General features: G+C 41.2%; 1 protein-coding gene across 2 annotated transcripts in view; it reads right to left on the bottom strand.

The window, feature by feature from the left end:
* The window catches only part of SPSB4 (splA/ryanodine receptor domain and SOCS box containing 4), a 224645-nt gene that overhangs the window by 189413 nt on the left and 9401 nt on the right, over positions 1 to 25831 (bottom strand). The window contains exon 1 of one of the 2 annotated variants that reach the window (XM_089669510.1): positions 5306 to 5823. The exons of the other annotated variant lie outside the window; for it this stretch is intronic. The gene's annotated coding sequence lies outside the window, so the exon portion shown is untranslated. Of the gene's footprint in view, positions 1 to 5305; positions 5824 to 25831 lie in introns of those variants that run through there. 2 annotated transcript variants of the gene reach the window in all.

Consider the following 25831-nt stretch of genomic DNA (forward strand, 5'->3'; position numbering starts at 1 on the left):
TTGTAAATGGGTAATTCCAGAACTGGGTCCTTAGATTTTATAGTAAGTACACTTTTTCATGTGTAATAGTTTCTAATAATAATAATCTAATAATAGTTTCTTTATATTTGTATGCGTTTCCGCAGTTTGTTTTAAGTGTCTAAGAACTTACAGAGAACTTAAAAGAAACTTGTGCTTAGAAAACCCTGAAGGCCTCCATTGCTACCCACCTGAAAATGATAGTTGTCTGGCAGTAATAGTGATCCTCTGATCTAAAAAAACATTCTGAGCCAAAGACCTGGAACAACCATGCAGAAAATAAAGTCAGACTGCAATCAGAACTCTTGATCTGTAGGTTTGTTTCAGAGCACTGACTTAGGGTTAATGCACACTGAGCTTAAATAATGCTGCTTCTACACGGGTTTTGCGTTTTTCCTGTAGAAGCAGCTCAGTGTTTTCCTGTGTGTCCATGCACATTAGGAAGATTAGAGTTGTATTTTAAGCTCAGCGTTTAGAGGCAGAAAAAAAGTCCTTTCTGGTTTGCGTCTTTGAACGGAGTTTTTTTGCAGAAAAAAAAATGCTAAACGCTCCTAAACAACTGTCCAAAAATGCTCTATATGAGAGTTTTTTTATTTCTGCCAAAAGAACTGGTTTTTTTTAAGTCCATTGTGCATGGATCCCAAAACACAGGTCAGCATCACAGGTCAGCATGGGAGCCCAAGTATCTCACAAAACAAGTTACCTTGGAGGTGCATCAACATGGCTTTATCTGGTCATATGGTGTAAATTCTGGCATATTCCCCCCCCCCCCCCCCATGGAGCCCTCAGGTGCTGTGTATGACTGTCTATAGAAATCAATGGCCATCAGCTGCTATACATGTATGTGTAAGTACTTTTGTAAACACGTGTATGTGTTCTGGGGTATAACTCTGTAGCCACATCAGGACAACTATGTGTTCCGGCATGGTTGCAAACTCTTGGATCTAGAGTTGTACCCCGTATGTATTTGCATATTTACACAGGTACTTGCGCATAGCTGCATACAGCCAATGACTTCTAAAGGTAGCTGTACACAGTATGTATGGCTTCTCTAGTAGGGAAACATACTGGAATTTTTTATTATACTGCCAGATATGGTCATGTGCATGAACCCTAAATAGTTTCTGACTTAATTATTAGATATCAGGTATGTTTGTACGTTATTCAAAATTTAGGGAAGCCTATGGCAGCCTATACATTAGTCTTTTTTTTTGTTCAACCAGTAGGTTAACCTGAAAAAGATGACCTGATTCCCCCATCTATACATTCGATGTGGATGGGGGAATCACTCCTGCCTTTGTATTCTGACAGTGGGAAGACTTCCGGGATATCAGAATACACTGATCAGCACTGCAGGCTATAGCAGGCGGTGCTGATCATGCAGACATTTTTCAACAGGCTGTATAGAAGTTAATCAGTAGATTAATTCTGTACAACCAGCATACCCATACATGGATCGAAATTCAGCCAGTTCCTGCTGAACTGGCCAAATATCGATCTAGGTATGGCTGGCTTATTCTACCTGTTAACTGAACACTTACTTTGTCTCACCCCTCACAACTACTACCTTCTGAAATAGTTGCCTGTCCCATTTTAGGCTGTAAGCTTTCATGAATGGGGCCCCCCATATCCCTCTAGTCCTGAACTGTATTGTGGCTGTATTGTCACCTTTAATTTTGTAAAGTATTGCAAAAACTGTTGGCTATATAAATCCTGTATAATAATAATGTTTGCCCAGTAATTGAAAGCTTATATGGAATAAATAATCCCAACAGACAACTTTGCAGAACTAAATTCTGAATGAGTTGATTAGTCAAGCTGGAAATTGTATCTGATGCCTGAGAGCAGATAAAGCCCACTGCTGCGATCTAGGTAATCGCTGTACAATAAACTGTACATTTGCATTCTGTGCATAACAACCAAGTTCAGGATTATGGATCTTTGGAAGAACAATTATTCATGTCTGTGTGTCACTCTAGTGCTTGTGTTTACACAGGAATCAGATTAGAATCAGATTAGAAATAGCACTAAAGAGGGAATAAATTAACATTACCAGACAACACCATACAACATACCAGGACTATAATAAGAGAAAATGGTTGGAATTGACTGCATCTCTAGAGCAGTAATCCCTGGAAAGTTACCAAATGATGGTTATCAGCTTTATCAGAAATGGCAAAATAGGGGAGGCATGGTGATTTCAATTATTCCCCTGAACCCCACATCATAGGAGCAGCACAATTGTCTATATATATATATATATATATATATATATATATATATATTTGTGTTTTATAACCTCCTAAGGAGGAACCAAAATAACCCATCGATTATTTGGCTGAGCTCAGTTGCTGCTGTACTCTTGTGAAGCAAAATTGTCAGTGTATTCTACACGTATGACTATAAACACCAGGAACCACAAACCGTTCATAAGACACTCTATCCACTCACAAACGTCCAATTTGCTGCAAGGCAAGTGCTGGTAATAAGGGATAATTGCAGATACCAGTTCAATGGCCGGCACACAATTGTCATTATTGGCAGAATAACATTTTGCCTGAAAGGACTGGTAATATGCCACCTACTGTATGCCCTCGCTTCAATGGAGGAATACCATGTCATTTACCATAGCTAAGAAATTTCTAGATGCAGAGAGCATAAACTTGAGGAAGTCAGCATTTGTCTTGGGCAAGATCAGATAAAGCATCAGAAACTTGCTGGGTCTATTCAGCTTCTCAGCACAAAGTGCATTTAGCTGTCCTGGGACACAATCAATAGGCATTTGGCTTTGCACAAAAGGATGTCAAGAATATCAAGTGAGAAGGGTGGCCAGAGCAAGCCAATGCTGCAATAAAGCACAAAGGAAACATCAGCAGTATACTAACTCACAAGAGGGGATAAACATAAACACAAAGGCTTATTTCATGATGCATAGAAACAAATGACGTGTGCTCATAGCATTCAATGAGGATTCAGCCTATGGCACCCGTGTGATGTGCATAGTTCATTGTTGAGAAACACTATAGGATTCAGCCTATGGAACTAGTGTGATATACATAGTTCAGCCTATGGAGCCAGTGCGATATACATTACTGAGTACCATTAGATAATTCAGCCTAAACACACTAATGTAGGGCTACTCAGATCATTGTTCAGAAACACTATAGAATTCAGCTTATAGACTTAATGTGGATATACACAGGTCATTGTTGAGTACTGCTATATAATTCAACCTATGGACACTAGTAGGATGTATGCATAGATTTTTGTTGAGTGCCACTATACAATTGAGCCTATGGACACAAATATTGATGTACATTGTTTATTGATGAGTACCAGTAGAGAGTTTAGCCTAAGGACACTAGTGGGATTTACAAAGCCCATTGATAAGTATTACTGTACAATTCAGACCATGGACACTAGTGGGATGTACACGTCATGGTGAGTACTACTATACAAATCAGCCTATGTACACTAATGTGGATGTACACTGTTCATTGAGGAGTACCACTATACAATTCAGCCCATGGACACTGGTGGGATGTACACAGTTCATTACTGAGTACCACAATAGAATTCAGCTTATGGACACTAATGTGGATGTACACAGTTCATTGATGAATACTACTATACAATTCAGCCTATAAGCACTAATGTGAAATACACAGTTCACTGCTGAGTATCACTATATATTTCAGCTTATGGACACTAGTTTGATGTACACAGGTCATTGTTGAGTACTACTATACAACTAATCCTATGGACATTAATGAGGTGTACGCAAGTCATTGTTGAGTACTACTATACAATTCAGAATATAGGCACTAGTGTGGTTTACACAGTACAATTGAGTACCATTCTAGAATTCAGCTTATGGACACTGGTGTGATAGACACAGGTCATTGTTGAGTACTACTATAAAATTCAGCCCATGGACACTAGTGTGATGTACACAATTCATTGTTGAGTACTGCTATACAATTCAGCATATAGGCACTAGTGTGGTTTACACAGTTCATTGTTGAGTACCATTATAGAATTCAGCCCATGGACACTGGTGTTAGGTACACAGGTCATTGTTGAGTACTGCTATAGAATTCAGCCCATGAACACTGGTGTGATGTACACAAGTCATTGTTGAGTACTGCTATAGAATTCAGCCCATAGGCACTAGTGTGATGTACACAAGTCATTGCTGAGTACTGCTATAGAATGCAGCCCATGGACACTGGTGTTAGGTACACAGGTCATTGTTGAGTACTGCTATAGAAGTCAGCCCATGAACACTAGTGTGATGTACATAAGTCATTGTTGAGTACTGCAATAGAATTCAGCCCATGAACACTGGTGTGATGTACACAAGTCATTGTTGAGTACTGCTATAGAATTCAGCCCATGAACACTAGTGTGATGTACACAAGTCATTGTTGAGTACTGCTATAGAATTCAGCCCATGGACACTAATGTGATGTACACAAGTCATTGCTGAGTACTGCTATAGAATGCAGCCCATGGACACTAATGTGATGTACACAAGTCATTGCTGAGTACTGCTATAGAATGCAGCCCATGGACACTAATGTGATGTACAAAAGTCATATGTGATGTACACAAGTCATTGTTGAGTACTGGTATAGAATGCAGCCCATGGACACTGGTGTTAGGTACAAAGGTCATTGTTGAGTACTGCTATAGAAGTCAGCCCATGAACACTGGTGTGATGTACACAAGTCAATGTTGAGTACTGCTATAGAATGCAGCCCATGGACACTAATGTGATGTACACAAGTCATTGCTGAGTACTGCTATAGAATGCATGCAGCCCATGGACACTAATGTGATGTACACAAGTCATTGCTGAGTACTGCTATAGAATGCAGCCCATGGACACTAATGTGATGTACAAAAGTCATATGTGATGTACACAAGTCATTGTTGAGTACTGCTATAGAATGCAGCCCATGGACACTAATGTGATGTACACACGTCATTGTTGAGTACTGCTATATAATTCAGCCCATGAACACTGGTATGATGCACACAAGTCAACACTGAGTACCACTACAGAAAGCAGACAGGATCCTGCTGGCACACAGTTCATTGATGCTGGCTGACCTCACAAGATGTCTGTTTCTAAAACAAAGATCTGATTTTCATAACACAAACATCACAAGCAAGCAATGTACAAAGAATTGTGGCTCCAGACAGCTTCATAGAGCAATGCTTCCCCTGCAAACCTTCAGGATTATACAAAGGTGGAGTTGGGGTGATCACACACAGCACTTACCTCTCACTTAGCAATCACACATCCAGAGGGTATCATTAAAGCCCAAAATCCAAGAAAGAGTAAAAAAAATAAGGATCCTTGGAGAAGTACAACTCCCAGCCTACCCAGGGGGTAGATAGCACAGCTTCCAGCAGCAGCAGCCTGGGTATCCAGATAAAGTTCCTGGAGGAATGATGATACTCCCAATGTAGGCACAGTGGAGGAATACAGTTGTGTGTTTTCTCTCCGGTCCACAGATGCAGTGCAGCACAGCTAACTGCCTCCCCCAAAATCTACTCTTCTCAGCAGCATGTCACAGATCAGGGCTGACACAGCCATCCAGCACACAGGCTCTCCTCTCCAGATCTCCTTTATGTCTTCTCCTTTTCAGCGGAGCCCTAAGGGGGCACTTGGGCTTTGTGTTTAAAGATTACCTTTGTCACCCCCAGCGCCTGCATAGGAGAGAGACAGCCCAGATGGGAAGAGCCTGCTGCTGAAGCAGTGCCCCATCCTGAAAGCTGATCCCTGCTGATCTCATCACTTACAACTAAGTAATCCAATGGTGGGGGAATTAGGAGCACATGGAGCCGCCCCTTCTCTGCCTCCTCTCCCAGCACAATGACATGAGCCCACCAGCTGGCTGCAAGTGGGAAGAGGTCCCTACAAGAGAGCTCCTGCCCAGTCCCAGACATAGGGGGGACACCATCATCATCATCATATTGCCATTCCTGTGTCTGATCGGGGCTGTGCTCGGCAACACTGGCATCTTCATATTCATCTCATTATTATTAATCTTTGGGCTAATAAGGGCTCTTCTGGGAACATGGTCCATAGCATCTCCGTATTATTATTATTATTATTATTTTTACTGTTTCTGTGGCTAATAAGTGCTCTGATGGGGAACATGGTCTATATCATCTTCGAATAATAATAATAACAAAAATAATATAGATTGATTTATTTTATTATTATTATTACTATTACTGTTGCTGTGGCTAATAAGTGCTCTGCTGGGGAACATGGTCTATATAATTTAGAATAATAATAATGCAAAAATAATATAGATTGATTTATTTTATTATTATTATTATTATTACTGTTGCTGTGGCTAATAAGGGCTTTGCTGGGGAACATGGTCTATATAATTTAGAATAATAATAATACAAAATAATATAGATTGATTTATTTTATTATTATTATTATTACTGTTGCTGTGGCTAATAAGGGCTTTGCTGGGGAACATGGTCTATATAATCTTCGAGTAATAGTAATAGTAATAATAATAACAACAATAATATATATTGTTATTATTATTACTGTTGTTGTTACTGTGTCTAATAAAAGCTCTGCTTTTAAACACTGCCATGCTCATATTATTATTATTATTGTTCCTGTGGCTAAAAGGGCTTCATATTATTATTAATATTATTATTACTATTACTGTGTCTTGAACAGGCCCTGATTTGAAGCAATGTCATCTTCATATTATTAATATTGCTCTTGTGGATAATAAGAGCTCTGCTGGGGATCATAGTCCATATCATCTAATAATAATAATTATAATTATTAATAAGAGCAATATTAATAATATGAAGATGACATTGCTTCAAAGCAAAACCTTTATTATTATTATTAATAATAATAATAATAATAATAATAATAATTATTATTATTATTATTATTATTATTAATAATAATAAAGGTTTTGCTTTGAAACAATGTCATCTTCAAATTATTATTGTGGCTAATAAGGGCTCTGCTGGGGACCATGGTCCATATCATCTAATAATAATAATAATTATTATTATTATTAGTAGTAGTAGCAGTATTTTTTTTGTTACTTTTGTTTTGGGTAATACAGGCTCTGGTGGGGAACATAGTGTTCATCATATTAATAATAACATTTCTAATGAAGGCCATGTTTTGAAACACTCATCTTCATGTTCATATCATTATTATTGTTCTTGTGGCTAATAAGAGCTCTGCTGCAGACCATGGTCCATATCATCTTAATAATAATAATTATGATTATTATTCTTACTTTTGTTCTGAGTAATAAGGGCTCTTCTGGTAAAAACTGTGTTCATCGTCTTCATATTATTATTATTATTATTATTATTACTGTGTCTAATAAAGACTCTGTTTTGAAACACAGTCATCTTTAAGTTCATATTATTATTATTGTTCTTGTGGCTAATAAGAGCTCTGTTGGGGAACATGGTTCATCTCATTTTCATATTATTATTGCTGATGACGCTGCTTATAAGGGCTCTGCAGGGGAATGTGATCCTTATCATCTACATATTATTATTGTTTTTACTACTTTGTCATTCCTGTTGTTGTAGCTAATAAGGGCTCTGCTGGGGAACATAGTCGTCATCATCCATCATCATCTTCTTCTTATTGTTGTTGTTGTGGCTACTAAGGGCTCTGCTGGGAAACACAGTCATTATCATCACCTCCTACTTCTTCTTATTAATATAATTATTATTACTATTGTGTTGGTAATACAGTAAGCTCTCTGCTAGGCAACACGATCCTCATCATCTTTGTATCATTATTATAATGACTATTACTGTTTTTGTGGTTAAAAAGTACTCTGCTGTTGAACATCATCATATTGTTAATACTACTACTATTAGTGTTGTTGTAGCTAAGGGCTCATGTACACAGGTGTACAATTTGCTGCATTCAGATCTGTCATTTGCAATCTGAATGCAGCAGTACTGTATGTCATAGGCCCAGTCACACTGCTCCGCTTTGGTCTGTAACACTTCTGTAAACTGCATTCGTGGTTTGATTGTATTTACTGATGTAAATGTTAGTGCTAATGTTAAAGGCATTAAGAAAATATAAACTATATATATGCCTGTAACTGTGGTACTTGATTATGCACAGGCAAGCATATGGGTGTAATTTCCCTAATGTACTGCAAATACAGGTGTACTTTATGCGGTATCATGTAAACATTTGTGCTAGCATTAAGGGCTCATGCAAATAGATGTACAAACACACATATGGGTGTACAGCATAAAATACACAACTCAAAGGGCCCCCGGGCAATAGGGGATCATGGGGCCCTTGTGTCCTTGCCCAAACTCAAAAAAGCCTATGAAAAAGGTACCAGGGGCATCTCTTGGGGCCCCCTACTGACCACGGGCCCTCGGGCAGTGCCCGAGTTTCCAAATGGTCAGTCTGCCCCTGCACTTGTCTTTGCAATGCCAAGGAGCCCCAGCTGGTGTGTAATTCTGCCCATAGAACTTACATAATATGCTGTACATAGGTATATCCCTGTAATTAGCGGCACTTGTGTTTACACATGCACACTTATGGGGGTCATTTCCCAAATGTGACACAAATACAGGTACGTACAGACATATTTACTGTATGTCCATGTGCATGAGTACTGTACAGCATAAATGGACCTTATGCACTACTGCTCAGGACTGACCCTTAAACATCAATAGTGTGTAATCAGTGGCACAGGCACAGAATGAAATACGTCTCTCAGTTCATGTGGACATAAGTGGGTGTATATCTGTTTGAGTTCATTTTATCCAGGACGTTGCTGCCAGCAAGATCCTGCATTAAATCAATACAGCCAGTGCATGAGGTCCTAGGGCCCATTCAGAGCAATAGCCCTGGGCTGCGTGGTTAGCCTTCTCCAGCACAGTCCCAACGTAAAGCAATTAGCTTTGTTTGCTATGAAGTCAGTTCACACCACTCTGCTGCAGTGCAGTACTTTTTTCAGAGCAGCATGTAGTGATGTAAAATCACAGCTTTGTAATGTCGCTGTGGTGAACAGAACTGAATGAATTGTCACCGGGATGGCTGTGCTCACACCAGCAGTCATGTGTTCATTGTAACTGTGGGTGTGAACGAGGCCTTGAAGTGTATTTACACCTTTTGTAGTCAAATTTGAGAAACCCCCACTATATATTGGTTACATGTTCACACTTACAAAGCATACCTAAAAATAGTTTAAAAAAAAACAATTTCTTCTAGATGTGTCTTAGGAGCAGGATTATACATAGGTCTCTACCTTGTGTTGTTTAGAATGACTTGCATGGGAGCCCCACTTTGGGATAGTTTCCACCCCCTCCTCCCCCTTCAACTGATCACAGTCCCTCCCTCTTAGATTGTAAGCTCCAAGGAGCAGGGACCTCCTATCCCTCTTGTATTGAACTGTATTTGTTGCTGTACTGTCTCCCTTTATATTGTAAAGCGCTGAGCAAACTGTTGGCGCTATATAAATACTGTATAATAATAATAATCACTGGATGTGAAAAAACTCATCTCTAAAAACCTTTTTCACTTACCTATACTTGTGGTCACATGACCTTCCAGCCCCAAGTGTTCTCTTCTGTTTACATCCTGCATGGGTTCTTCTTTTGGTGTCCACATCACTGCCTGCATGATGTGGACACTTCCTATAGGATATCCAGCAGTGTGGTGCTCTCAGGATCCAGAAGAGGACTGATATCAGCGTTGGGTTGCTGAGAGATCCAGCCATCTCAGGTACTATTGCAGAACTAAATTAGTGGTTCCCCAGCATCCAGAAACAGCGGCAATGAGGGACCTGGACATAAGACTTAGGTGCATATAGCTGCCTTCTTTTAATCTAAACAATCCTATCAATGTGTGTTCATGTATTAAACCTGTGCATTGCAATATCACATGCGCGTTATGTGCCTTATTTCATGTTTAACATGCATTGCACTAGAATGTATCAAAAATCTGTCGGGAACCCTTTTATTTATTTATTTTTAATACAGTTTACCACAACACACATATGATTTGCTGCAAAGTGGTCATTTATCCCCGTTCATCTTTTCATTAAAAAACACATCCACATGCAGCTCTGCATTCTGATTTTAAATTATTTTATAGTCATTTTTCAAAGTCTATATATTGGCTATTAATTATTGTTAAGGGTTTCACACTTCCTGGTCTTCAGAGGCACTAGTGCCATAGTCCCAGACTCACAGATGCCCCTGGGAAGGCTATGTCACCATTACCTTTCTGGGAGATCTAGTTTCCTAACAGTGAGATCTTGCAAGATCTTGGGGAAATAAAAGAAATAAAAGGCACAGTGTGTGAGCCTCATCTAGCACCATGTTTTGTGTGACATTAATTGTAATAACAAAAATAAGCTTTTACTTTTCTTACGAGATTTCAGGGTAAAGTCTTTTTTCCCCAACAGTGTGCTGTGGTACGGTACATGACATCATCAATAGACCGGCAGAAAAAAAAAGGAAAAACCCAGCTGTGAATTACTATTTTTTAAATGGCAGCATCACTCAGAATGGAGGAACTGTGCAAGAAAGAGGTAAGAAAAAAATTAGATGAGTTTCCTTTTATGCCTAACCATGGAAAATATACATATACAAAATGTGAAGCCAATAATGAGTAAAGACTATATGTTATGGTTTCTGTTTATATATAAATGCCCTAAAATAACCTTTCCATTTCATTTATTTATATTTTTAACAGCACAAAAATAGTTTTTCATGATTCTAGCAATAGGGGTTTACATTTTACTTTGGCAGTTGCTTAGGTACATATCAGTTAGAACAGTGGTCTCCAAACTGTGACCCAGGGGCTGGATGTGGCTCTTTGCTTGCTTTTATCCAGCCCTTGGGGCCTTAGTCCCCCAACTGTCAGCATTTCGTGCCACTGACAATGGGGCCCTAGTCATTTTACTGACACCAACAATGGGACACTATTCCTCCCATTGAGACCAATGACTAGGGTTGCCACCTCATCCCTTTAAAACTGAACACATATTAATTACACAGGTTCTGTGGCTGATTAAGGTGGTAATTGAACTCAAATAGTGCCTTATCTGTATTAAATTAGCCTCAGAACCTCTGTGAATAATACGTGTTCAGTTTTAAGGGGATGAGGTGGCAACCCTACCAATGACAGGGTACTGTTTTCCCCATTTTTACCAAGGATAGGGCACTATTACTCCCACTGACGCCAACAATAGGACACTATTCCTCCCAGGAACATCAATGATGGGACACTATTCCTCCCACTGACACCAATGATGGGGCACTATTCCTCCCACTGATACCAATGATGGGGCACTACACCTCCCACTGACACTAATGATGGGGCACTATTCCTCCCACTAACACCAACAATGGGGCACTATTCCTCCCACTGACACCAACAATGGGACAATATTCCTCCCATTGATACCAACGATGGGGCACTATTACTGCCCCTAATACCAATAATGGAGCACTATTCTTCCCACTGACACCAGGACATTTTCTACTCCCACTGGGCACAGTACGGCCCCCCTAAAGTTTGAAGGACAGTAAAGTTTGGAGATCCCTGAGTTAGATGGTACAGCTCAGCAACTTTACTTTGATTCTGGCTGTTAGTATCTGCTTGGTGGCACCAATGTGACACATAAACTTGCACCTCTGTGTGTATGTTTATTTGCATTCTCCTATGCGCATTGTTCATACACAGGGCCACAGTCCTGAGAGATATATTCCTGGTTTGAGAAGACTCTGACCATCAGCATTATAAATACACAACAAAAATATTGATGACAGCATTCTGAATGATTGCAAGGGTCCCAGCACCCTGGAGACACAGTCGGGTATCCATGACCTGGAAATTACCTAGGTCACTAATAAACAGAAAACAAAAGCAAAACAAAAAATTGAACAATTCCACAGAATATCTATTTTCAAGTTTATAAAAATCTGAATATAAACAGCATCAAATTAAATCCATGAAGCATTACATGAACGATCTAAATAAAAATACAATATTACACTGCAAAAGCAAACAAACAATAGCAACTCTACTATAAACAAAACAGAAATACATTTTATCAGTTTAATAAGCAAAATGTTTCCTATTGACCTCTTTGTATACATTTGTCATCGGTCAGGGAACAACACATGAAAAGTGAGGCCAACCATACGCGACCCAACTCGACATTCTTAAAGGGCAGCTCCACAGTGCCCCGCTGCGCTTTTGTTAAAGTGCAGCTAACCTGTGGTTTTCACGTGGAATAGCTGTACTTTCCCATACACTTCTATGAGGTTCTCCAGTTTTGGTGTGGTTTCAGAAAGCGCAACAATTCTCCTATATGCTGAATCTTTGGTGCACTTTCTGAAATGTCACCAAAACCACAGACATCATAGAAGTCTATAGGAAGGACCAGCTAACCTGCATGAAACCTTCGGGTCAGCTGCACCAAAAGCACAGCAGGACTGACCCGTGGCAGTGTGAAGCTGCTCAAAGTAATACTAAACATACAATGTTTAATGACCTTTATCACTTTTACAGGTGAAACTCAAAAAATTAGAATATCATGCAAAAGTTAATTTATTTCAGTAATGCAACTTAAAAGGTGAAACTAATATATGAGATAGACTCATTACATGCAATGCAAGATAGTTCAAGCCGTGATTTGTCATAATTGTGATGATTATGGCTTACAGCTCATGAAAACCCCAAATCCACAATCTCAGAAAATTAGAATATTACATGCAATCAATAAAACAAGGATTGTACATAGAACAATATCGGACCTCTGAAAAGTATAAGCATGCATATGTACTCAGTACTTGGTTTGGGCCCCTTTTGCAGCAATTACTGCCTCAAAGTGGCTTGTCATGGAAGCTATCAGCCTGTGGCACTGCTGAGGCATTATGGAAGACCAGGATGCTTCAATAGCAGCCTTCAGCTCTTCTGCATTGTTTGGTCTCATGTCTCTCATATTTCTCTTAGCAATGCCCCATAGATTCTCTATGGGGTTCAGGTCAGGCGAGTTTGCTGGCCAATCAAGCACAGTAATCCCATGGTCATTGAATTAGGTTTTTGTGCTTTTGGCAGTGTGGGCAGGTGCCAAGTCCTGCTGGAAAATGAAGTCAGCATCCCCATAAAGCTCGTCTGTGGAAGGAAGCATGAAGTGCTCCAAAATCTCCTGGTAGACGGCTGCATTGACCCTGGACTTAATGAAGCACAGTGGGCCAACACCAGCAGATGACATGGCTCCCCAAATCAGCACAGACTGTGGAAACTTCACACTGGACTTCATCTTGCAGTGTGTGCCTCTCCATTCTTCCTCCATACTCTGGGTCCTTGGTTTTCAAATGAGATGCAAAAGTTGCTCTCATCAGAAAAGAGGACTTTGGACCACTTTGTTTGTTGTTCAGGAGCTGCTTGACAAGAGGAATATGACATTTGAAGCCCATGTCCAGGATCCGTCTGTGTGTGGTGGCTCTTGATGCACCGACTCCAGCACTCAGTCCACTCCTTGTGAAAGTCCCCAACACTTTTGAATGGCCTTTTCCTGACAATCCTCTCCAGGCTGCGGTCATCCCTGCTGTTTGTGCACCTTTTTCTTAAACACTTTTCCCTTCCACATAACTTTCTATTAATGTGCTTTGATACAGCACTTTGGGAACATCCAACTTCTTTTGCAATTACCTTTTGAGGCTTTCCCTCCTTATGGAGGGTGTCAATGATGGTTTTCTGCACAACTGGCAGGTCAGCAGTGTTTACCATGATTGTGATTCCTACTGAACCAGACTGAGAGACCATTTAATGGCTCAGGAACCCTTTGCAGGTGTTATGGCTTAATTAGCTGATTAGAGTGGGACACTTTGAGCCTAGAATATTGCACTTTTTCACAATATTCTAATTTTCTGAGATTGTGGATTTGGGGTTTTCATGAGCTGTAAGCCAAAATCGTCACAATTATGACAAATCACGACTTGAACTATCTAGCTTTGCATGTAATGAGTCGATCTCATATATTAGTTTCACCTTTTAAGTTGCATTACTGAAATAAAATAAATTTTTGCACGATATTCTAATTTTTTGAGTTTCACCTGTATTTTTGTATAAAGATCATGCCACTGTATTTAATATAAAAAAATTGTCTTATTTATTCATTGCTGTTCACATGACATTTCCCAAGTATTTCCCATCCCCAGGAAAAAAGGAGTTTCTATTACTCTGCTGATGTATGAATCTGTATCTGCACAGGGCTAATTAGTGCTGTGCCAATCACATGAATAAAAAGGCTTTTAGAACACAGAATTAAAATTAATAACAACAATGAAGTAAAACTTAATACAAATCTACATTTCAAAGCAAACATTTTTTTTTTGCAATAACATGGTGTAGGCAGAGTGTAAAGTGGTTGTAAACCACCTTACATACTGTATACCTAGTGAAGTGACTGGCTTCAGGTGATACGCAGATCTGAACCAAATCCTCCTACATAAGTTGTGCCTGTTTATCTGTGGTCTTCTCTTCTCTATATCCATTCAAAGTAGGAAATGTTTAACGCTTTCTGAGAGTTCAGAAAATAGGAGGAGGAGAGCTGAATTTACACTCTGCAGAGCTCAGTTTGCAGAGTTCTGAGAGGTGATTGGAGGTTCCCTTACCTCCTCACCTTACAGCCCCCTCCACACAGCGCACAGAAACAGAGCTGAGACTGTCAATCTGCTGGAGGTCCCTCCCTTTTCACCATTTCTCTCTTGGTGTCAGGAAAACGTGTCAGAAGTGACTGATGCTGAAAGCAGAGGAGCAAAGAAGAAGACAGAAATGACACTTAGTGCTCTTAAGTGACACAAGTACACACTATAGAGAGATATGCTTTGTTCATATTTGACGTCTGAGGTTTACAACCATTTCAAGTTGACTGACAATAGCTTTCACTTTGTTCACACTTTAAAGATATCTGCAGGAGGTTAGGCCAATCACACGCTGTGACACGCTTCTCCAGCATGTGTCTATGGTGTGTATATGCTGGGACTATCAGGCATGTGAAGCCTCCATCAATCACCATCTTTCATTCTCCCATAGGTATGTAGCAATCTGAGGCCATGGGGGAGGAGGTAGGGGACTGTCATTTACCACTGTGTTTATGCCTGCATGTGTTGCTCTGTAGTTATGTGAGCTGCACAGACAAGAAAAAGGAGGGAATGAACCGATTAGAAGGCAGCTGAAACTGGAGCATACTCAGTAGATGTCACAAAGGCTGATCTGCACAATTTCAGGCTGCGGCAGGAACCAGAATTGCCAACCATCCGTAATTTTATGAACAGTTTGTAAAACAACTTACTGATTTTTCCCATCCATTAAAGTCTGTGGATGGGAGAATGTTTCTGTAAAAATACGGAGGCTGACCTCTCCCTGTAGTCTCCAAGGAGGTTTACAGTCCCAAGTCCCGCTGCGACTGCTCATGGCTGTCAAAATTATTGGTCGCTAGGACTACCTGGACTCCAAGCAACCAATGACAAGCATACACAAGTCACAACATTCAGAGGAGGAGGATGTAACTCCTACTCTGAGGATGTAATTCCATTCTTCAGAACTGTTCCACCTTCTAGTGGTCCACCTCCCAGCTCCTCTAGAGAATTGAACTGGGAGTCTGGGGTGAGGGGACCTGCTGGCCAGGACACTAATGTAAGTGGTAAGAGGAGAGGGGCACAATGCTGGCGGTGTGTGGCAGGGAGTTGGGGTATGGGAGGGGGGAAATTATCAGAGGAGTCCGGAGACTGGAACCGGAGACTGGAACCAGAGACTGGGACAGAACTTCAAGCTATTATCACCCAGATCTTCTGTACATAAGTCTCCTTCATCTGTATGTGTGTACTGAGCCCACCAACTTCTGTGATTATCTCACTGAGACCCTGAGACCATCTACTCTTTCTTATCCTGTGTGAAAAGCCACGGGTGTCACTTGTGATATTGTGGTGACTTTTTAAGCGGTATAACAGGATGGGCTGTATTCCCCCTCACTTGTGAATTGTTTACATTCTACCCCAAGCCCTCTAAGGCCTCATTCAGGCTTTTTCCTCCTTGTCCACCACCAGTGCCTTTTTCTCTACATTGTCAGTTTATGGTGCTGCCATGAAGTGCTGCTTGCAGTACTTTATTTCAGCGCAGTGGGTTGAGATGCAATGTGACGCATCACACCAACATTGTGTTGCTCTCTCTAATAATTTGTTATAATACTTTTTTTAACTAAAGGGTTAGCTCAGCTTTACCAAAACAAATGCATGGCTTTTATTCACAAGCCCTGCCACACAAGTAGATGTTTTTTTACAGCCTTTTACTGCCATCTGCCTGCCACGCCAAGGTGCATTTGTGTGTAAGGTGGGACTCTGAGGACACTTATGTAAGGTGGGACTTTGAGGACAAGGACTGTGGTATATGTATGCATTACATACAGTTACTAGGCACAGATTTTATTTGATTCCCCCTCAAGACTCTCCCATGGGCCATGCCCATTGTCAGCTGCAGTGCACCACAGCAGTTTTCTGTCAGGTAGATTACTTGTAATGGGTATTGTTAATATTTTTAATTTTTACATATTGTTTGTACTGTTCAAAGGCTTCAATGCGTCCTCCCACTCTAGCTGCACATGTGCGCCCCGCGAACGGTGGTGCGCTGTGTCCCTGGGCACAGCCGATCACCAATCGCAGTAAAGAGCCAATAACACAGGCTCTGTCATGTGATCAGCTGTGTCCAATCACAGCTGATCACATGTAAAGAGGAAATGCTGGTTATCGGCAGTCCTCTCCTCACGCTTACAGTGCGTGAGGAGAGGAGAGCCGGTAAGCAGCAGTCCTCAGAGGGGACATCTACACTGATCATCAGGGCACTGATCATCAGTGCCCTGATGATCACTGTAGCCCCATCAGTGCTGCCTTTCAGTGCCCATAACTGCCACCTGTCAGTGCCCAGCAATACCACATACCAGTGCCCATCAGTGCACATCAATGCCACATATCAGGGCACATCAATGCCATATATCAGTGCCCATGAGTACTGCCTTTCAGTGCCAGTCTGTGCTGCCTATCAGTGCCACCAATCAGTGTGCCTATCAGTGCCAGGCAGTGCTGCCCATCAGTGCCAGTAAGTGATGCCTATCAGTGCCCATCAGTGACGTCTGTCAATGTCCACCAGTGATGTCTGTCAATGCTCATCAGTGCCTACTCATCAGTGTCACCTATCAGTGCCCATTAGTGCAGCATATCAGTGCCCATCACTGCAGCTTCATTAGCGCACATCAGTGAAGGAGAAAAATGACTTATTTACAACAATTTATAACAGAAACTAGAAAAACATTTTTTTTTCAAAAGTTTCAGTCTTTTTTAGTTTGTTTAGCAAAAAATAAAAAACCCAGTGGTGATTAAATACCACCAAAAGAAAGTTCTCTCTGTCTCAAAAAATTATAAAAATTTTGTTTGGGTACAGTGTTGCATGACCGCACAATTGTCATTGAAAATTGGCCTGGACAGGAAGGGGTAAAAGTGCCGATAGGCAAGTGGTTAAAGTCTTTATTACATTCTCATATGAGACTTTGTATGCAGCTATATATGCAAACAATATTCACACTTGGATTCTGGAAGACGTACCAAATATGCTGGCTGGGAAGGATAGCAACCCTGAAGATGATGCTAAAACCCCATGATGATGCTAAGACATACCTGCTCACTCCCATAGCAAAAGAGACAGTTCTTTGGAGTGCTCCTGATCGCCAAAAACATATTACTAACCTGGTGCTCAAATATTTGATGAATATATGGGAAATATTCAGGGAGGCTGTTACCATCCTTGCAACCTCTACAATAATCTCCATTTTCCCTGGGAAATGAAGCCAAGCAGATTATTGTGGTGGTCCAGGGCATGTTTTTGTCAGCTGTATAACTTGCTGAGAATGCACTATATACTAAGCTTTCCCTTGTTACAATTCTCCTACCATGCTCCATCTGTGGAGTTGTTCCGGTATCTTCAAATTCAAATTATGTGCAAGCCACCCTAAAACACATGGATTCACTTCTAACCCTTTAGCTGACAATACACCTAGGGTTGCCACCTCATTCCTTTAAAATTGAACACGCATTAATTACACAGGTTCTGAGGCTAATTTAATGCAGATAAGGTACTAAGTGAGTTTAACTACCACCTAAATCAGCCGCAGAACCTGTTTAACCACTTGCCTACCGTGCTATAGCTGACTGACGGCTACAGCGCGGTTGTCCATTTCTGGGAGGGTGTCATATGATGTTCTCCCAGAACGCGCCCTCCTGCACGCCCCCCTACGGACACATCTGATCACGTAATGTGGTAAAAGGCCAATCACAGCAGCCTTTTACCATGTGATCAGCTGTGTCCAATGACACAACAGATCACCGGTAAATGCTGTTGCCAGAAAAAAACAGTCCCAAAGGAAATTTATGTCCTTTTTTTCACACAAATAGAGCTTTCCTTTGGTGGTATTTGATCACCTGTGCGCTTTTTATTTTTCGCGCTATAACAAAAAAAGACCAAAAAGTTTTAAAAAAACAATATTTTTTACTTTTGGCTATAAAAAATATATAGTAAACTCAAAGTTAGTCATAAATGTAGGCCAAAATGTATTCTTCTAAATGTCTTTGGTAAAAAAAATCCCAATAAGTGTATATTGATTGCTTTGTGTGAAAGTTACAGCGTCTACAAACTATGGTATAGATACTGAAATTTACGCCATTTTTTGCTATACAGAGCTGAACTAGTTTAACTGACAATTGCGCGGTCATGCAAAGCTGTATCCAAACGAAATTTATGTTCTTTCTTTCACACAAATAGAGCTATCTTTCAGTGGTAATTGATCACCTGTGCGCTTTTTATTTTTTGCACTATAAACAAAAAATAAACAAAATTTCGATAACTATCGGGCAGGTAGGTACAGGAGGAGCAGGCGGAGAGAATGGTCAGGGTCACAAGCCAGGGATCAAACAGGAAAAGTCAGCAGAGGTCAGGATCAGGCAGGGTCGGCAACAAGTCAGGCAGAAACAGGAATGCAGGTTACAAGGTACAGGGGCCCATGGAAAAACACCCACCAAGGCACCGACTGCAGGTCTGGCCATCCCTTAAATACACCACCTGCAATCAGCCCCAGGTGATGGCTAATTGCCAAAGTGAACCTCTGGTTGTTGAGAGCACCCGCTGGCCAGCCCTGGTACTGCAGCCCACAAGGCATCGTGAGTCCCACCACTATTGGCAAGTCCATTCCTGACAGATATATTGCTCACACAAGCCATGGGTATGACCGCGTTGAAAGCCTGAAGATGTGTAACTTCCTCATTTTACTTCCTCACTACCTATAACAGTTTCAGAGGCCCTGAAATGTCAGGATAGCACCAAACCCCCCCAAATGACCCTTTATGGAAAGTAGACACCCCAAGGAATTTAAAAAGAGGCATTGTGAGTATTTTGCAGATCTAATTTTTTCTCACAAGGTTTTTAACCACCTCCCGTCCGGCCGTTGCATATAAACGTCCGGACAGTGGCAGTGCAGGGGCGGGTGGCCATTTATAAACAGCCTCCCCGCCCCCTGCTTGTGCGTGCTCCCTGGGAGCGTGCAGCACCGCGATCCAGTGCCTGCTGTGTGGAACACCAATTGTCCTACAGGACCTCTGTGCGAGGTCCCGATCATGTGATCACTGGTTGGCCAATCAGTGATCAAATGCAGAGTAGTACGCAAGATGTCACTTCTGACATCATTGCTTACTACGTGTGAAATCTGTGAATAATCACAGAGGTCACATGGTACAAGGCTATTCACAAGAGCCTTGTACCATGTGACAAGCTGTGACCAATCACAGCTGACACAGTGTTTCTCAATGGCTGCAAGAATGCAGCCAGAGAGAAGGAGAAATTATTGCTTTTGCAGCCTTTATGGGTATAAAAGCAATCAGTGTAAAAAAAGAAAAAAATGTTCATCACCCCTCACAAAAAAGATAACTGAATAAATTTTGGCCAAGATTTGTGATGAAATATTATTTATTTGCAAAATTTTATAAGAAAAACTGTTTTTTTCAAAATTTTTTGACTTTTTCATTTATATAGCAAAAAAAAAATAAAAATCCCAGTGGTGAATAAATACCAGCAAAATAAAGCTTTATCTGTCTCAAAAAAATGCTAAAAATTTCATATGGGAACAGTCTTGCATGACCGCGCAATTGTCAAAGTGTGATAGCACTGAAAGCTGGCCTAGACAGGAAGGGGGTAAAAGTGTCCGGATTTGAAGTGGTTAAATACAAAAAAAGAAAAGAAAAAATATGTTTTTGTTTTCTTTCTTTATTTTCTAAAAACTTGTGGCAAAAACGAGATCTGCAAACTACTCGCCATGCTTCTTATCAAATTCCTTGGGGTGTCCACTTTCCAAAAAGGGGTCATTTGGGGGAGGGTTTGGTGCTATCCTGGCATTTCAGGACTTCCGAAACTGAGATAGGTAGTCAGGAAGTGTAATGAGGAAATAAAGCCCTTTAAAAGCCTGAAGGTGCTTATTGGATTTTGGGGTCCTGTACTTGGCTAAACTGTCAAAAAGTCTCTCACATGTGGTATCCCCATACTCAGGAGAAGTAGCAGAATGTATTTTGGTAATTCCACATATAGCCATGGCATGTGTGAGCAATGAATCATTTAAGTGACAATTTTGTGTAAAAAAATTTTTTTTTGTCATTTTCCTAAAATTTGTGGTAAAAAAAATAAATTCTTCTATTGACTCAATATGCTTCCCAACAAATAGCTTGGGGTATCTTTCCAAAAATGGGTAATTTTGGGAGGAGGGGGCATGTTATGCCCAGCATTAGAAGTTTATGCCACACATCACTCTTCTAACCACCTGAAGACCAAGCCTTTCCTGACAGTTTATGTTCACATGAAAAAAATATGTATTTTTTGCTAGGAAATTACTTTGAACCCCCCAAAATTATATATTTTTTTAAAGCAGACACCCTAGTGAATAAAATGGTGGGTGCTGCAATTTTTTATGTCACATAGTACTCACGCAGCGATTTTTCAAATGCAATTTTTAAAAAAAAAATACACTTTTTTACTTTTATTGCACAAAAACACAATATATTGGGCAATTATTTGGTAAAATATAAAAGATGATGCCAAGTAAATGGATACCAAACATGACATGCTTTAAAACTGTGCAAACTGCATACATTTTTAATATCCATAGGCAAAGCTTTAAAAGCCTTTACAAGCTACCATTTTAGATTTACAGAAGATTTACAGAGGAGGTCTAGTGCTAGAATTACTGCCCTTGATCTGACATTACATGGTGCAAATGCTGTTAACATACTGGCACTAAGTCAACGCTTGGGGGGGGGGTGCTTTTTTTTTAAGCTATTTTGATTTTTTAAAATTATTTTTACACTGTCCCTTTCATTTTTTTAAATCACTTTTAATGCTATCACAGGGAAAGCAAATATCCCCTATAACTTCAATGGGCATTGTCATATATTCTTTTTTGAGAAATCTGAATTCTGTCAGACTCTTGATATCTTCTCTGCCCTTATATTGTCTAATCTCACCAAGATCGGTGTGATCAGATGCTTTCCCAATTTACAAATGGCTCTGTTTATATCCTGTGAAATTGAAGTAATGAAATGCTCATAGCTTCCGATTTCTTAGACTATAGAGATGATTCTGGTCTCCAATCAGCTCTATGGTCAGCTGGCAGAAACACTGGCTGCATTCCTCCGATGGCACGGGACTGCCCGAGAAGGCCATGGAAGGCAGCGGGGGAGGGGGGCATCATCTCCCGCTGCTTGTTAAAGCATTCCTGCAGCTAATTAGCCACTAGGATTGCTTTTACATGAAAGCCGATTGCCGGCTGAAAAAAAACGATACCAGGGTGATGCCTGCAGCCGCAGGCATCATCCTGGTAAAACCACTCAAAGTCCAGTGATGTACCAGTACGTCACTGGTCCTTGTTGGGTGTATATGCTATGTTCTTTTTTTTTATGCAGCCTGTGAGCAGAATGAAAAAAAAAAAGAGAAGAAATCTCTACCAGAAAAGTGTGTGGTATGCCCACCATTAGAATATACCGCCCACCCACTTCTAATGGTGGGCACACATGAAATGTGCCAAAAAATATAAAATATATATGCCGAAGCATAGGGCCATCCTCCCACTGGCCACCCCAGGCCCCCATGCTTCAGAATATATGCTCTTTTTAACTGCAGATGAAAAATCTCATCCAACAGCACTGCCCACACTGACTTATGTATATTCTGAGAGCAAGTTCCTGTTGCTGTCAGAATAAACAGGTTGGTGCTGCAGCTGATTGGCATTCCTGCAAAGAAAACAGCAATGGTTAACAATAAAACAGTAACAATAAAACAGTAGAATTGTAACAGTACAACAACCAAAAAAAAAACTATAACTATTTTTCGTTTTTAAGATTTTTAATTTTTCGGGGGATTTGTTCTTTTTATTTTTTATGCTTTCTTTTTTTACACTTTAACTTTTTTAAACATTTTAAAACAGATTGTTGGGTCTCTCAAAATGCGATAGCCAGTTTCCTGACTACCTAACATCTTTTCAGACCCTGTGTAAATATGTGCCCTGAACTGTGCCATGCTGTACCCTATACTAATACTCCACTAGTGTGTGACAGCGACAGAAGCAGTCCTTGAGGCAGAGACCAGGTTGGCCAGGACAGGAGGGACAAAAAAGCAGGTGTCACACCTAATTCTATGTCTGCTACAGACACAACATCTTTTTTGGAGTGTCCTTTGGGTTGGGGTACCAGGAATGGCATGGGGAAAATGCCTCTCATGCAGCCAGGTAACTGCATCTGGGTTGGGGGTTTTGATATAAAAGGGCCATAATGATCTCTTCCTGTAATTTTAGCAAGGATCCACTTCGTCTAGTTGCTTTGTAAAGCATAAAAGCATTATACAGAGCCAATTGAAATAAATAAACAAAACACTTTTTTCTACCAGCATCTGGCTTCATCATCTGGTCGTTGAAGTCCACCCCTCCCATATGAAGGTTATAGTCGTGGACACAGAGGGGCTTCTCAACAACACCAGCTGTCGTGGCAATTTGGATGGTCGTGTCTTCATGAATAGAAGACAGGACGAAAACATCCCATTTGTCCTTCCACTTCACTGCGAGCAATTCCTCATTTCTCAAGCAGGCTTTTTCCCCCTTTCTAAGACAGTGGTACCCCATATGAAAAAAGTAGTCCCAAACTATCTTGCTACTGTTCCTCATGTAGTCTGGGCATCCAGGGGGGCTCCACATGACTATGACTATCTTTTCCCTCATAAATCCGAAACTTATATGTATAGCCTGTTGCCCTCTCACATTTCTTATACATCTTGACCCCATATCTGACACGCTTGCTGGGGAGAAATTGTTTGAATGCAAGGCCGCCAGAAAAATTAATGAGGGACTCATCAATGCAGATGTTTTGCTGGGGACTATAGACATCTGCAAATTTTTGGTTAAGGTGATTTATGAGGGGCCGAATTTTGTGAAGCTGGACAAATTTAGTGTGATCTCTGTAACTTACAGTTGTGATGAGATAGCGATAAATTCAACCTCAGTTGGATACAGGGGTGGACTGACAACACGTGGGGCCCCCCGGGCAATAGGGGATCATGGGGCCCCTGTGTCCTTGCCCAAACTCAAAAAAGCCTATGAAAACAGTACCAGGGGCATCTCATGGGGCCCCCTACTGACCCCGGGCCCTCGGGCAGTGCCCGAGTTTCCAAATGGTCAGTCCGCCCCTGGTTGGATACCACAGTCAGTGACTCAATCAGAATGATATCTTGCAGATCTTGTGAAGTTTATTCCATAAACTGAGAGAATCTTACAACAATGAACATTCGATAGGTCAAAAGATCATACTGTTTCTGCTCCATGCCATGAGGCTTGCTGCAATGCATCTCTTGGAAGGGGGAGGGCTATCTATACAACATTAACTAAACCAAAGGAAAGGGAGGAAAAGAGACAAAATATAGAAAACATTTAAAGACATATGACAGTCAATATGACTGTCAGGGCTCCAGATATGACCAGAGGTGTGTGGGCTAACACAGGGAAATGCAGGCTCAGGTATGGTGTAAACAATATAATTTATTAGAGGCTATACAAAAATATAAACGCACAATATAAACAAAACCAAACCTCCAACTGATAACGGAAAGTACAAGCACACAGACAGGAATAGTCAGGGCTGGTGAGGTGGAGTGGTCAGGCAGGCCGGGTCAGGAACCATCGGGCAGACAAGGTACAAAGGAGCAGGCAGCGCGTAGTCAGACGGGCCGGGTCAGGAACAATCAGGCAGACAAGGTACCAGAGGAGCAGGCAGGAGAGTAGTCAGGAATAGCCAAGGTCGGTGCAGGCAGAGTTCTATCATTGTCAGGAGTCAGGCAGAGGGATAAGGAAGGCAGGCAGACGACAGGATCAGGTTCAGGCACAGGGGCTCATGGGAACAATACACCAAGGCACTGATTGCAGGCCTGGTCCTGCTTAAATACACCTCCTGCAATCAGCATCAGGTGATGGCTTGACTGCAGGAGTGAGATTCTGGCTGCTGAGAGCACCCGCTGTCCAGCACTGGTACTGCAGCCCACAAGGCAGGTGAGTCCCACCACCAGTGGTGAGTCCATTCCTGACAATGACAGTCATGTGAAACATGACATAGGGGCTAAACGCAGGTGTTAGCAGGTGCCAGGGCTGATCCTGCTAACGCTGCATTTTTGGGGACACTATACTAATGCAATGGAGGTTTATTGTGTATGTGAGCGTGTTACTGGCAATCAAGGGGTTAAATGTGATTACTGGTGTACTGCCGGGCAATCTGACGCTATCTGGGAGGGGTGTTAACTGACGCTAATGCTATCTGAAGTCGCCGGCAGCACTAATACAGTGATCAGCAAAAAATCTGTACTCCGTACTAATGACACTGGTGACAGGGCAGAGTGAAGGGGTTAACTGGGGGTGAGGGGAATCAAGGGGTTAAATGTGTCCTAAAGTCTTCTAACTGTGAAAAGTGTGCTGCTTTCACTCACTGTGTGTTGATTCTTCTCTCTCTGGGACGGAATGTGCCCAGAGAGGGAAGATGTCATCATTTCCTGTACCTGAGTAACTGTTAACATAGGTACAGGAAGGTCCCTGATAGGACAGGGATTGATCATCCGACTTAGGACGACCATCACTGGCCTAAATCCGCCCGCGAAAAATGTGAGTGTGAATCACGTATATATACGTGATTTTGCGCACCTGTGCCTCCCTGTAACTATTTCTGCTATAGGGCGGCTCGGAAGCAGTTAAAGCGGAACTTCCACTTTTGGGTGGAGCTCAACTTTAACAAAACAAAAAACTTCCTTTACCTTCACTAAAGCTAGACATTCATGGCTCAAAGTTCAACTGAATTCTTTCTGAATTGTCTGAAATTTGAACTGTAGGTGACCCAGTCAGCACCAACCAACTTGACAAGAGTCCATAAAAGTTGCCTGAGCTGGGTATCCCATCAAATGAAGATTTCACTGAAGAAAAAAAGCATTCAAGAGGTGCTGGGACCTTAATGTGAGTTCATACAAAGTAGTAAGATGACACAAATGTTTGGAGAGCTCACTGGCTCAGGTTAAGCTGATCACAACAGACAAGGCTACCCTCCAGTGAGTTCCCCAGCAGGTTACCAGAAAAAGCATGCACTAATGGAAGGAGCCCTCAACCAAAAGGATAAATGAGTCCAA

This window comes from Staurois parvus, unplaced genomic scaffold (assembly GCF_062004578.1).
Source record: "Staurois parvus isolate SC_StPar_1 unplaced genomic scaffold, SC_StPar_1.0 ptg000078l, whole genome shotgun sequence".
NCBI classification, from domain to species: Eukaryota; Metazoa; Chordata; class Amphibia; order Anura; family Ranidae; genus Staurois; species Staurois parvus.